Below are 14083 nucleotides of genomic sequence, written 5' to 3'. Positions count from 1 at the left end.
ACCAAAAGTTCGGATAAAAGGGACTGATTTGGCTTAAGCAGCTCTCAAAGTTAATCAATAGCATTCTAAGCAGCTCATTTTTAAAGTAATTATCCACACTTGAAAGTTCGCGCGACGCAGCAGAACGAACTTCTAAGCTGCTTCTAGAATGCATTGTTCAGCTTCTATGCAGCGAAAAAGTTCACGCGGAACTTGTTCTGTACTTTCAAGTTGCTAAAAGTACCACGTGCACTCTTAAGCAGCGAAAAAGTTTACGCGGAACCTGTTCTGTACATCGAACTGTCAAAAATTGCCACGTGTTTTCTTAAGCAGCTAGAAAGTTCACGCGGAACTTGATCTGTACTGTCAAGTTCTCAAAAGTTCCGCGTGTACTTTTAAGCAGCAAGAAAGTGGATTTTTTTAAGTAATTGTGGAACTTCTATTTGTTTGGGAACTCATGGCCTGAGCAAATTTTACTCAAATTTCGATATATTGTTCCAGTTTATGAATTTGAGCGATCGTAACTCAAACCATGAGTTATGTTCAAAGAGCGTATATGAAAATTTATAACCTTTACTGGAAGCAGGTCCGTGCGCAGAAATCATTCAAGGGAGGGTTCAAGGGAGAGTTTTATGTTTCATAGGACTATCTTATATATCTGACATTAAGTTAAATACACCATTTTTCTATCATTGGAAATGGCAACAGTTCAAAATCATTAGAATATCATATAATGCGAAAAAGAAAATTTAGCTGAGTGTAGTGTTTATTTAAAAATTGTGAGCAACGTTGCCAGGTATACCGATTTCTCGGTATTTATACAGATCTAATTCACGGATCATACAGATAAATAACGATTTTGGTTTTTAGCTTGGATAGGCATGAGAAAATGTTGTCGTGGGACATTTTTTTGGTTACCAAAATGAGCCTTGGTGACATTTTCCTTGTACTTATGTAGCAGAGATTATTGTTTGCGCCGAATACAGATTTTTGGAAAAATGACCTGGCAACGCTGATTGTGAGTAACTTCCAACATTCTCCGGCAGTGATGGCCTTTCACCAGAGTGATACACGCTGGCGTCAGATTCTTGTCTACACAGGAGATGCAAAAAGAGAAACATTGCACAAAAAGGAAAGTGCACTTCTCCTCAATGTCAAATAGACAGCATTTGAGTGTGTGCTTGTGGTTGAAGCACTTTTGCTGAATATGCGTGCCCCACGCTTCTCTTATGCGAACCGTACACCGGAGTCCTCACCGGCGCGCGCACTTCGGGGAAAATATCTTTATCCACCTCAGAGAATTTCAGAGCTCTGCTCTATAGCAATTTAGTGTGATCGAATGTTAGAGTTGAAAAAAAAAATAAACACTCGCTCTCATGATGCGTGGAAACTTTATATAACAGTGGTGTATATGTGTGAAAGAGAAGAGGTCTCGTTGATGTTGTCAGTGTGAGGGGAGAAATTATACTTGCTCTTCGTCACACTGAGGAGATGGACATCTTTGTTCTCCCGTAAAACATAGTCCAACGAGGCTTAAACCGACGACACGACCAGACACTCCGAACAAAAATCGGAATAATATGTGTTCGTGAGCGATTTACCACCAGTTACCACAGATATAGCGACCCCTTGTTATTTATTGAAAATACTATTTCCAGCAACACTTTTCTGGTTGCTACAAACGTTACCAAGGAACCTATTTTTCAACACGAATAAACAAAAACAAACTATTCTTCCATTAGAAACTTTTTCGCTTGCCATCGCTAGCAATTCGTGGTAATATTGTAAAATAAGTAAGTGATAAACTGTGTTGCATTATCTAGATCGACGGAATCATATATTTCGTTCCCTAGGTAGTGATTAACATTATTTTAAAACATGTAGAAATAGTAAAAAACATTTTTTCTCAGTATGTAGTGCTCTGTACTCATATCACAAATTTCCAAACAATTAAAAAACCAAAGAAAAAAGCCTTTCCTGTAGGATACGTTTATCTGAATGCACATACAACAAATAGTACAAAGTGCAGGCGGCGACCATGGCAAAACAAGCGTTAGAAATTAAAGATTCCAAACTTATTCTGCATTAGACACCATGGGCCCTGGACGATTAAGAATGTTGGAATGTTGGAATTCATGCAGCAGCTCACAGGCTAGTTCAAGATCACGATCGACATCACATGTATATCGCTTCTGAACCAAACGATCTCCGTTCTTTAATTCGTTTACGACGGTTTGGATTGAATTCTCGGATATTTTTAGGTGACCCTGCTCCCTGACCTCAAGCACAGACGTTCCCATTCTCGTTCAGTAGAACGGCGCACTATTAGTAAATGCTCTGCTTCACCAAAGACGTGAGCGAATAATTCTTGATCGATACGAACGGAATCATTATGGCCACGTGGTTCACGATTCTAAACCTGTCAAACTTTCTACCTTACAATTCTTTGTGATGTTTTTTCATTAAATACCCTGATAACAAGTGTTTTTTTATGTTTATTGTCTTCTGCATTTTTTTGTTTCGATCATAGCGGTTTGAGTCTCAAGGTCATTCGCTTCTTTGGATCAGAACAACTTTCTGACCCTATTTGCAAGGTTGGGAATCGCACCCAGGTGGGCTGCATGGAAGGCATCGCCTAACTCATCACACTACATCCGTCCCCCAGTCCCCGAAAAGTTTGATAAAAATCATATTTTTCCACACTAATCGGAAGTGAAAGTAAACAGCGGAACAGTCATTTGATGTTAAGACCTATTGAAAAATTGATTGCGAAGTACGTCCAAGTCCGGTAGTAACCAACCGGTTCGCAGGAATCACATTTTGTTGCCATTTCGAAATTATTTATATGTTGCAATTAAACAACATACGTAGCCATGGATGACTGTTATTTAAAATCAACAGCTTTCGACCTGTGTTGCCAGTTTTAATATCTTTTCAAGCAATTTCGTTTTGAAATTACCAGTTACTGAGGGGTAGTTATATTTGCGATACAGTTTTGATAGACGAGTGGCAGGTCGTGTCGTCGCTCAAACTGTTTGTATTGAAAATGTCTCTACAATGCAATGGGCTCTCTACTCTGCCAAGTTTGTTAAACGAAAAAAAATGGCGCGTGACTCAAATGTCTGTTTCAAAATCGGCAACTGAAAGTCTCGAATCGGTCTTCGGTTGGACGAATTATTGGGCATTCATCGGATCAACGGTTCAACGTATTGGACCAACGGAGGACTTACGTTGGACTTTTTTTTCTTAGAGGGTATTCTCTGCGAGATTGCTCGAGTTCTCTGTGCACTGGGAAAGAACATTACAAATTCGGTGTTTACTTTTTGCTTGAAACCCCTCCCACTATTTTCATCAAAGGAGTTCAACAAACTTATGTGAACTCACCGACTAAAACTCTCACCGACCAAAGCTCTTTCACCAACCAAAAAGCTTTTCCGAAAAATCGAACTGCCACCTTAATAGCGACCTACTAAAAAGCTCAGAATAAACGATCTACCAAAGGCACTCTAGTGGCAGGTATCGGAAGCAGGAAAGCAAGCCAGTAAAAAGTGAATTCAACGACTAAAGCTCACCGACCAAAATGTTCTTTTGTAGCATTGTCGAAAATCAGGATAACTATTTTTAAAACATTGTATATAAAAAGTGAATAAAATAAAAATTGTTTCAGAGCTTCACATTTTTCAATTTAAAAATAATTTTAAACATTTTTTCAAAAATTATCGCTTTCGGTACCGTGCAACAAGTACCGATAGGAAAAGTCATTTTGAGAAAAATTGCCCACACGAAAACCAACGACACTAATTAATTTCAATAGCCCACAGTGTCTGCTATAAAACCTATACTAGCCCATATTGATTAAAATGCTTTAAGAAATTTTTAACATTTTTTCAAATATTATCGATTTCGGTACCGTCGAACAAGTACCGATAGGAAAAGTCATTTTGAGAAAAATTGCCCACACGAAAACCATTGACACTAATAATTTTTATAGGCCAAAGTGTCTGCTATAAAACCTATACTAGCCCATATTGCTTAAAATGCTTTAAGTAATTTTAAACATTTTTTCAAAAATTTTCGATTTCGGTACCGTCGAACAAGTACCAATAGGAAAAATCATTTTGAGAAAAATTGCCCACACGAAAAACAACGACACTAATTAATTTCAATAGCCCAAAGTGTCTGCTATAAAACCTATACCAGCCTATATTGCTTAAAATGCTTTAAGTAATTTTTAACATTTTTTCAAAAATTATCGATTTCGGTACCGTCGAACAAGTACCGGTAGGAAAAGTCATTTTGAAAAAAATTGCCCACACGAAAACCAACGACACTAATTAATTTCAATAGCCCAAAGTGTCTCCTACAAAACCTATACTAGCCTATATTGCTTAAAATGCTTTAAGTAATTTTTAACATTTTTTCAAAAATTATCGATTTCGGTACCGTCGAACAAGTACCGATAGGAAAAGTCATTTTGAGGAAAATTGCCCACACGAAAAACAACGACACTAATTAATTTCAATAGCCCAAAGTGTCTTCTATAAAACCTATACTAGCCTATATTGCTTAAATTGTTTCAAGTGTTGTTAATATTCTGTAAAAAACAAATTAGTTCAAGCAATCAAATTCGATGATGGCCTCCTAGTGACAGATTTTGGAAGCACCTAGCAACCAAAAAGCTCTTCAGCAATATGATACATAATTCTGATGATTAAGTGAAGTGACGGAATAAGTAATATTGGGGAAAACTGCCCTCACGAAAACCAACGACACTAATTAATTTCAATAGCCCAAAGTGTCTGCTATAAAACCTATACTAGCCCATATTGCTTAAAATGCTTTAAGTAATTTTTAACATTCTTTCAAAAATTATCGATTTCGGTACCGTCGAACAAGTACCGATAGAAAAAGTCATTTTGAGAAAAATTGCCCACACGAAAACCAACGACACTAATTAATTTCAATAGCCCAAAGTGTCTGCTATAAAACCTATACTAGCCCATATTGCTTAAAATGCTTTAAGAAATTTTTAACATTTTTTCAAATATTATCGATTTCGGTACCGTCGAACAAGTACCGATAGGAAAAGTCATTTTGAGAAAAATTGCCCACACGAAAACCATTGACACTAATAATTTTTATAGGCCAAAGTGTCTGCTATAAAACCTATACTAGCCCATATTGCTTAAAATGCTTTAAGAAATTTTTAACATTTTTTCAAATATTATCGATTTCGGTACCGTCGAACAAGTACCGATAGAAAAAGTCATTTTGAGAAAAATTGCCCACACGAAAACCATTGACACTAATAATTTTTATAGGCCAAAGTGTCTGCTATAAAACCTATACTAGCCCATATTGCTTAAAATGCTTTAAGAAATTTTTAACATTTTTTCAAATATTATCGATTTCGGTACCGTGGAACAAGTACCGATAGGAAAAGTCATTTTGAGAAAAATTGCCCACACGAAAACCAACGACACTAATTAATTTCAATCCTTTTTCATATAAGATGCTATGCAACCATTGTCTAAACCGACATCTGAACGCTATCTAAAGCTAATGTACGTACATGAAGTCCACAACAGATTAATGTATCCGACAAGCCTGATGTGGTAAATGTGGATTTCGGCTTACCTATCAGCCTAGTGCGGCGATGTTTTTTTGCTGTATCTAGCAAACGTCTTCATGTAGCCTAATCCATTCGTCAGTCATTCAAGGCTGCTGTTTAATTTCATCCGGGTCCGATTTCCGCTTCCAAAACTGTAGGATAAAGTGTGTTTAATCATTTAGTGCGACGATGCAAAATAAAGATAAAATCTTATTAACTTGACATAACTGTTTACAATTTGAAAAGGTTATGTTAGTTTATACCCAAGAAAGTTTCTTATTTTATTCAAGATTGCAAAAAAAAATTTCATAAAATCTTCTGGATATATTTTTGAAAATATAAGTAATATGAGAAAGGCATCACTACACCACTAGGTGGAACTATCAATGGTTTATTTGGTTACAGAGTTTCATGGTCTGCAAACTAAAGAAAATCACTAGTCAATATAAGGAGGTAGCTTATGAACGAAGTATTCCTGAAATTGACGTTTTCATACTGAGCACCATATCTCCGGAACATGGGTTTGATCCGAATGAAAATTGGGATATTCTTATGGCATCTTAAGAACTTCCATCTCCAAGAAAAGTGAGTGACATTATTTCCACATTTTTTATGCATATCACCCTGTAATTCTGAAACCGGAAGTTAGATCCAAATGAAATTCAGGAACTTTATATGGTTATATGGTATATGACGTTGGGCGCCCTCTGTATAGCCTTTCTATATGAGACAAAAACCTGTTTTTATCCACCTAGTGATATAATGATGCCTTTCTCAAAATAACTTTCTTCAATTCTTGAAAGAATAACCGAAATCCGTTTATTTGGCCTTCTCAAATTACTACCAATTGATGTAGTTTCGAGGCTGATTTAGATTTTTTTACGTTGTTTTCGCCCTTTCAAGTTATGGTATAAAATTATTATCACACTTCACCCTATAATTCTGGAACCGGAAGTCGGAAGTTTTGTATAGGACCATTCATTTGAATCTAGATTTGTCGAAAATCGGTTTAGCTATCGCTGAGAAAAGCTAGTACACATGTTTTCAATTTGTTGTACATTTTACCCCATTATACCTTAACCGGAAGTCAAATCAAAACAAAATTCAAAAATTTAATATAGGACCAGAAGATCTTTCATTTGAATCTAAGTTTGTGAAAATCGGCTCAGCCATTTCCGAGAAAACTTAGTGCAAAAAACGTAACATAAACACATACATTTTGTGATCTCAACGAGCTCCGTTCAAAAGTCGATTTTCACAGTGATTGCATAGCCTTTTATATGAGAAAAAAGCCAGGCGTGACAGTAAAATTTTGTTAAATTTTAGGTATTTTATTTTAAGGGAGATGTATATCATCTCCATTAAAAGGTAGCCGCTCGATGACGAAGCATCATGGCTGCTTTTTCGAAGCATCATCAATGCTTTTCCACACATTCTGATCCGTCCAGTGTTACGACATCGAATTTTCCAATTTGCAACACCGTGCAGTATTCGATCCACCTTGCGAAGCACATGGAATGCTGAGTTTCCAATCGTTGTCCCTCAATCGTCGCCTGTTTCGTCAGAGGGCCATCATGGCACTCAGTCGACGCCGATCATCATAAGACACACGTGGAGGCATAATACAGGGACTTGTGACTGGCGACTCACCATTTGACGACTAAGGAAGTGCATCACTCTGCTTCAATTCATCTAACATCACAAATACATCGGATGACATACTATGTCCGCAGGAGGTATTTGCGTTTAGTATTCGTCACTTCACTTAAACTTATCGGTTTATTTTCTCTCCAGGTACAGAATCTTCAGGTTCACGACGACACACATTTGGACCAGCGCACGAATCTTCTGGTTGTTTTACTGCATCAACGGCACCTCAAATACTTGTGTAGCCGCCTAGGTCCGAGCGGCAGCGCGAGAAGAATAGGAACGGGGTTTCTTTCGGCGAAATAATAATTTCCTTTATCTACTTTAAACTTTTTGTTTTTGTTACTGTACACTTAGCAGCACGGTTCTGTTTACATGCATTTACACTGTAGCAACAATCGTGTTTAAATATTCGAATATTCTTAATACCGTACTTTATCCTTGTTTTCGCGGTTGAAACACTAATAACGCATTGTATAGCACTTTTTCAATCTTCGACTTCGCGTATAGAAGTGAGTTGCCAAATTAATTGCCAATCAAATTAATAAACAATTCTGTATGAAATGCTCAAAACAAACATACACACATACACAAACATACATACACAGTTTGCGTACTCCACAATAATATATGGTGCATCGCTTAATATCCATCGCTATAAAAATATGAAATAACGTTAAAATTCATCGCTAAAAAATATGAAATGACGCTACAATTCATCGCTATGAAAGCAAATCTCCATGACTAGACTTGTGACCAGGGTTACTTCATTCAAAGATATTTCATTTATTTTTACTAAACAGTTTCTGTGTCACAGATCACAGCTTACAGATTTTTGATAATGATCGAAAATTGACAGATTTTTTATTGATTCACCAAGATTTTTTATTTGGTTCATGGGTAGATGGGGCAAGATTTTGAAACAGATTTTCATGGCACGGAGAAAAAATCTACGGATAACGAATTTTTTCTGCGAGATCTACGGAAATTTGAATATATGAACGGAAAACTACGGGAACTAGTTTTGTCTGGTGACAAAAAAAAGCTTTCCACTGCGAGAGCATCCGAGAAAAATGGCAATCTACGGAAATGTCACTACTACTTTCTGGCAGCCCTGGATGTAACTTTCATGAGATGTTTCGCTTTTTGATTTGTCAATATTCAACGCTAATGTAACAAAGCTTCATTAATAGTTGAATCCATATGGACATTACTTTAAATTCATCGCTATACAAACAAATCTTCATGATTAGACTTGTGAAATTTATTGGATTAATCAATATATTGCTTGTTCGGTGTAAGGATGTCGTATTTTTCGAATTACTCGATTATTCAATTGTCGAGTATGTTATTTTTACTATTTGATTAAATTCTAATCGTTTATCTGGGGTTATTAATCGATTACTCCATTAAGGTGAAGTGTGGCGGAATGCGCGCGTCACGTTTTCGATCAATTATTCAAAAACTAGACCGATTTTCGAAAAGCTAAAAAACTTAATTTTTTGCAATTAATTATTTTTGTTTCGATTATAGAGGATTTTAACCTTAAAGGTTATTCGTCTCTTCGGACCAGAAAAACTCTGACCCTATGTGCGTGGTTGGGAATCGAACACAGGCGGGCTGCGTGAAAGATATCGACTTACCCATCACACTATACCCGTCCCCATGCAATTAATGCTTTGCCAAGCCGTAATTGGTGTTTGAAATGTATAAATGCTCCCTTCGCTCCGGGCGCAACAATTTTAGGAGAGCGGCAAAGTAAGTGGGACCTTTTTTTGCTCACTCAAGTCATCTTTCCGGAGATGGAGTTCAGCGATGAGGGTGACAAATCTCTTATTTCGCCCCGGGTGCCACATTTCCTCGGTACGCCACTGCATTTATACTATTTGGTGCCAGAACCAGAATTTAAAAATATATACGTTCATGGAAAATGTATCATTGTACTGAATAGAGGATTAGAGCATAATTTATTTGGCACAATCTCAATATAATTGTATTAGATAAAAAAAACTCGAATAAACATCGTGAAGTAAAACAAAGTCTTGGTAGTTCATTGTGGAGTTTGGCCTTTCTGTTTCAACAGACTTCGAAGCCGATTCATATAATATCTTCGATTACATAGCTAGTGTTACGATATTATTGACACAAAGACAAATATTCATATAACCACTTTCTACTTATTCGAAGATGACAATGAAAGTCAATTATAATGGAATATAGTGGCAGTAATTCCAGTCTAGTAATTTATTTTAACAGTGTTTTATTCGATAAGAAAATTCGACCGCACTCTATCATGCGTGTCAAGTTAATACTTTTACATAAATTTCATCTCAACGACGTGAAGGGTCTGGTGAACTACTGTCAAATATACCAAAAATACTTGAACGTTTTTTTGTCTTCAATCGTTCTTTTGAAAGAGAATCAATGCTGGCTACTAAACTCAGGCATATACATGGTAAGCAAGTTAGTCAATACATATACATATCCCAAGTAACATTTTTAATATTATTAAATACTTGTAGCTGTCTTCAATGCTACATAATAAATCTTGCAATAAAACTTTAAACTCCACGAAAACCTACTGAAAACCTCTATAAGAGCATGTTCCTGCAAAGTGGACCATTCTTCATAAGGTTTATAAATCAAAATGAAGAATCAGCATAAACCTGCTTTAAAACTAAAAATTCAAGAAAATTTTGAAACCAGCTTTACGATCAACATTAAATTTCGTTGGATGGAATGAATTCCGCTATGAATAAACTGTCGTTTTGATAATATTTTTCTTGACTATGTGCGTCATGTCTACTTTGAATGCAATCAGTAAGAATATATTATATTTTAATTACGAGTTTGAGACCTTTTCCGAACGTAAAAACTTTATGCGCTTATATTTTTATCGTGAATGTAAGGATAAAAATAAGAATTATAACTAATCGCCTTGAAATAAATGCGGTTTTTGCGAAAGTCTCCATGATTTATGAAAATTATTTTTTGTGATTCATCGTCATTTTTGTATAAAACTATTCTGTGGCGATAAAACTTGTGCATACGATCTGAAAATGAATCATGAAAGTCCAACATATTTCCTCGTTTTTGCATTTCGAAGTTTATTTGATGTCAATAAATGCTACGGTATAGAACATCACAATGGCGGCCATGAAATTCCTTTTAATGCAAATTACACTTAACCTAAGAAGCAATAAATCAAATAGCCTACAACTAATGTGTCATAAATGTACTTTAGAACCCTCAAATTTACTCTGAGTGAAATTGTCATAGAATGAACACGCACACACACAAAACTAGATTTATGAAAGAATTTAACTGGCAATAATGTTTTAAAGAAAATGTTTGAAAGCAATATTAAGAGTGTTTGCATGGCTTTATTCTAGTGCAAATTGTTTTATTTTCATTTTATTTTTAGTGCAGGTAAAGGGTTTTATAGAAGCTTTAAAAACTATGATATTACTGGTTAAAAGAGACACTTATTTTAGTTGGCATAAAACAGGTAGTGATTGAAAAATCAATTACAAAACTCCTATAAATTATAATCAAAACCATAAGGCATTCGAATTGTTACTTGGGATAACTAGGGATGTCGGAAATTTTGAATTACTCGATTATTTAATAATCGAGTATAATTTTGAAACTATTCGATTGAAATTTATTCGATTATCTGGGTTATTAATCGATTACTCGATTATTAATTCGATTATCACTATGGGTTTTTTTTTATTATTCGATTAGCTCAATAATCGAATATTAGTTTTAAGTTAATCGATTAAATATTACTCGATTATCTGGGTTATTAATCGAGTACTCGATTAATCGATCGATATTGCGACATCCCTACATATAACCTCATGTTAGTCAATCACAATTACTCATGATTCATAGTTCTAGTGTAATAGTAATCATAACTATTGAATTGGGATGTATTCAAAGTGTAAAGGATTCAAAAATCCATTACGAATCAATGAGTATTTTTTGCAAGCCAACAAAACGAGTGGTAAACCCACTACGCTCAATCACTTAAAATATTCCTGGTTTCTATGCGTCGGTTTTTTTGCTATGCTTTGTGCGACGATTCGGTCAACTCAAGCGGTTAAAATTCTGCGTGATATTTTGAATTATTCGATTAGTTCAATAATCGAATATTAGTTTTAAACTGATCGATTAAATATTACTCGATTATCTGGGTTATTAATCGATTACTCAATTAATCGATCGATATTACGACATCCCCAGTTGGGTGAGGGATTAGCAATCTAACGCAAAACCTGAACCTTTCGGAAGATGATGGTTGAATGTTACACAGGCTGTAATGAGGAAATCATATAATTTTATTTAGAAGAATTTTAGGATCTGTTACTCGATCTGTTAAAAGAACTGTTTATTTGAAAATAGAAACTAATTTATTTTCTTTTGTTTCGCGTAATCATGTATGATGTTATAACATGATATGTTGAACAATATTGAGAACCGATATTTGGTTCGGTTAGGTTGATGTTATTTTGAGTAAAAAATCAAAAGTCGATAAAAGGCTATTTTGCCGTGAACGCGACTTGCTTTACTATGGGGCGCCTTTTAAAAAATTACCCTGTACAAGAATGGTTAAAACTAGGTCGCGAATATCCCTTGATGTACTTAACCCAACAACATAATTTTTTCTACAAGCTTTCGGAAATATGATCAGGAATTTGTGATTAAATTTTCAACAGCGTAAGAAAACCATAAATAATTGGAATTTGCAAGAACAACTGTTCATTGAATAGAAAAGTTTGTTCGAACTTAGTCTAACAAAATCTACAAATCATGTTAATCCTGTAGTTCAGAAATTCCGTATGAAACTGCAAGACTATTGCTTTGAACCTATAAATTCGTGCAAATCGATTTGGCTATCCTGAAGAAAAGTGAGTGAGATCCATTTTGGTATATATGATCACTATTTTCGGTACTTCCGAAACCAGATACCGGGAACCAGGATAGCCGGCATCGGTTTGTTTAGTTGCCTACTGATAATGACTATCGATTTGTGTAGTTTTGAGACCAGTTTAGATTTTTTTTTACGTTTTTTGTTTCGCCAGTTTAAGTGACGGTGTACAATATTGAACACACTTTACCCTATAACTCCGGAACTGGAAGTCGGATCCGGATGAAATTCAGGAATTCCGTATGGGACCACGAGACCTTTCATTTGCATTTAAGTTTGTCAAAATCGGTCAAACCATCGCTGAGAAAACCTAGTGAGATTATTTGACACATACACACACATACCTACACACACACACATTGCTCAGCTCGATGAACTGAGTCGAATGGTATATGACACTTGGCCCTCCGGGCCAATTTTCACTAGTCGGCTTTTCAAGTGATTGCATAACCTTTCTATATGAGAAAGGCAAAACGTGGACATTTCGATAATATCAAGTCAACTTTGGTTGACACATAATAAATAGTAAGTTTATTTGTACAAAAACCTCAGCATAAACAAATATATTTTTCGTTTGCTTAGACCAAAATTTTGATTCAAATCAAGCAGAGATCGTTGTTGAAGTTGATGGGAAAAATTGGATCTAAACAATCATAGTCGAGCTTGAAATGAACATAAATAAAATTCAAAATGTACTAACTGTTTTGTTATTTTAAACATGCCCCAGTTCTCTGCGTGGGGGCTGTGGGGGTGTGAACGTTACCCTTATAGATTCTTCGATAGCGTTGAGCGGTAGATGTCCAAATCCCAACATCGAACGACCGAACACCAAAGAATGACGGGATGGCATGCAACCAACATGCAATGGGTAGCACTATGCCGAAATCGCTACACCGATGTCTTATTGTTTCCGGGATGAAGTTCCTTCAGAAACGTAGTCGCATATTTTTATACTGACACACCTTTATTACTGACAACACAACTTATTTAAAACGAACTATACATGCTTCTAATTTATTCTTAACTAGGTGATATGAACATAACTATAACATGGTAAAATCCCGACGGGCGTGCAAAATCCATTTCGTGTGTCACCGAGGTAAGGTATCGTTCCAGACTCGTTAAATCTCTCGATGTCGTGATCGATAGACCACGATCAGGTAGCTTTCAATTCGGCGATTTTTTGGTTGAAGCAGGTAAAGATCAGTCTTGCTCTTATCAACCTTCCTTATCACACCAGTAATGATGATTACGGAGATGTTTATGACGATGATGGTGATGGTGATCTGCTCAGCATACTGTGTAGGTAGAATTCTCACTGTCTCGATCTATTTCGGATTAATTCGTCGATCCAGGATCTCTCAATATAGATGCTGCTGCTGAGAGGGGTTCACATAGGGTTGTATTTGTGGGTGGTCTAAAAACTTAATTTCGTTCGGTAATTCTTGCCTCTTTTGACGAGTTTTGAACAACCGAACTACCGAATATTTTCGTTCTGCTGATATTAAAACCTTATTGTCGTGAAAACGACTTACTTTACTATGGGGCGCCTATTCAAAATTTACCCCCTGAGGTAGTGATAAGTTTTTGATCGTGAATATCTCTTGTTGTATCTAACATATCAACATAATTTTTACTACATACCATCGGAAATCTGATCACAATTTTATGGTAAAATTTTCAGTCTGTATTTTTATTATAAACTAGCTGAATTACCCTGCGTTGCTCGGAAATGTTTCGTGAAGGGAAGGCCGAAAAAAATTCTCGAAGTTGTCCTGATTAGTGAAATACTCTGATTGTAGTGAAACATTAGACGGAAACCCGATTGAACAATACTCCGTTCATGTTCAGACTGCGAATGATCAGTGTCCCATCTTAGATCTCACAATAATCATAATTTTCATGGTATTCTC

This window comes from Malaya genurostris, chromosome 2 (genome assembly GCF_030247185.1).
Source record: "Malaya genurostris strain Urasoe2022 chromosome 2, Malgen_1.1, whole genome shotgun sequence".
Taxonomy (NCBI): domain Eukaryota; kingdom Metazoa; phylum Arthropoda; class Insecta; order Diptera; family Culicidae; genus Malaya; species Malaya genurostris.
The sequence above is the reverse complement of the archived record's forward strand: the minus strand, read 5'-3'. Positions refer to the sequence as shown.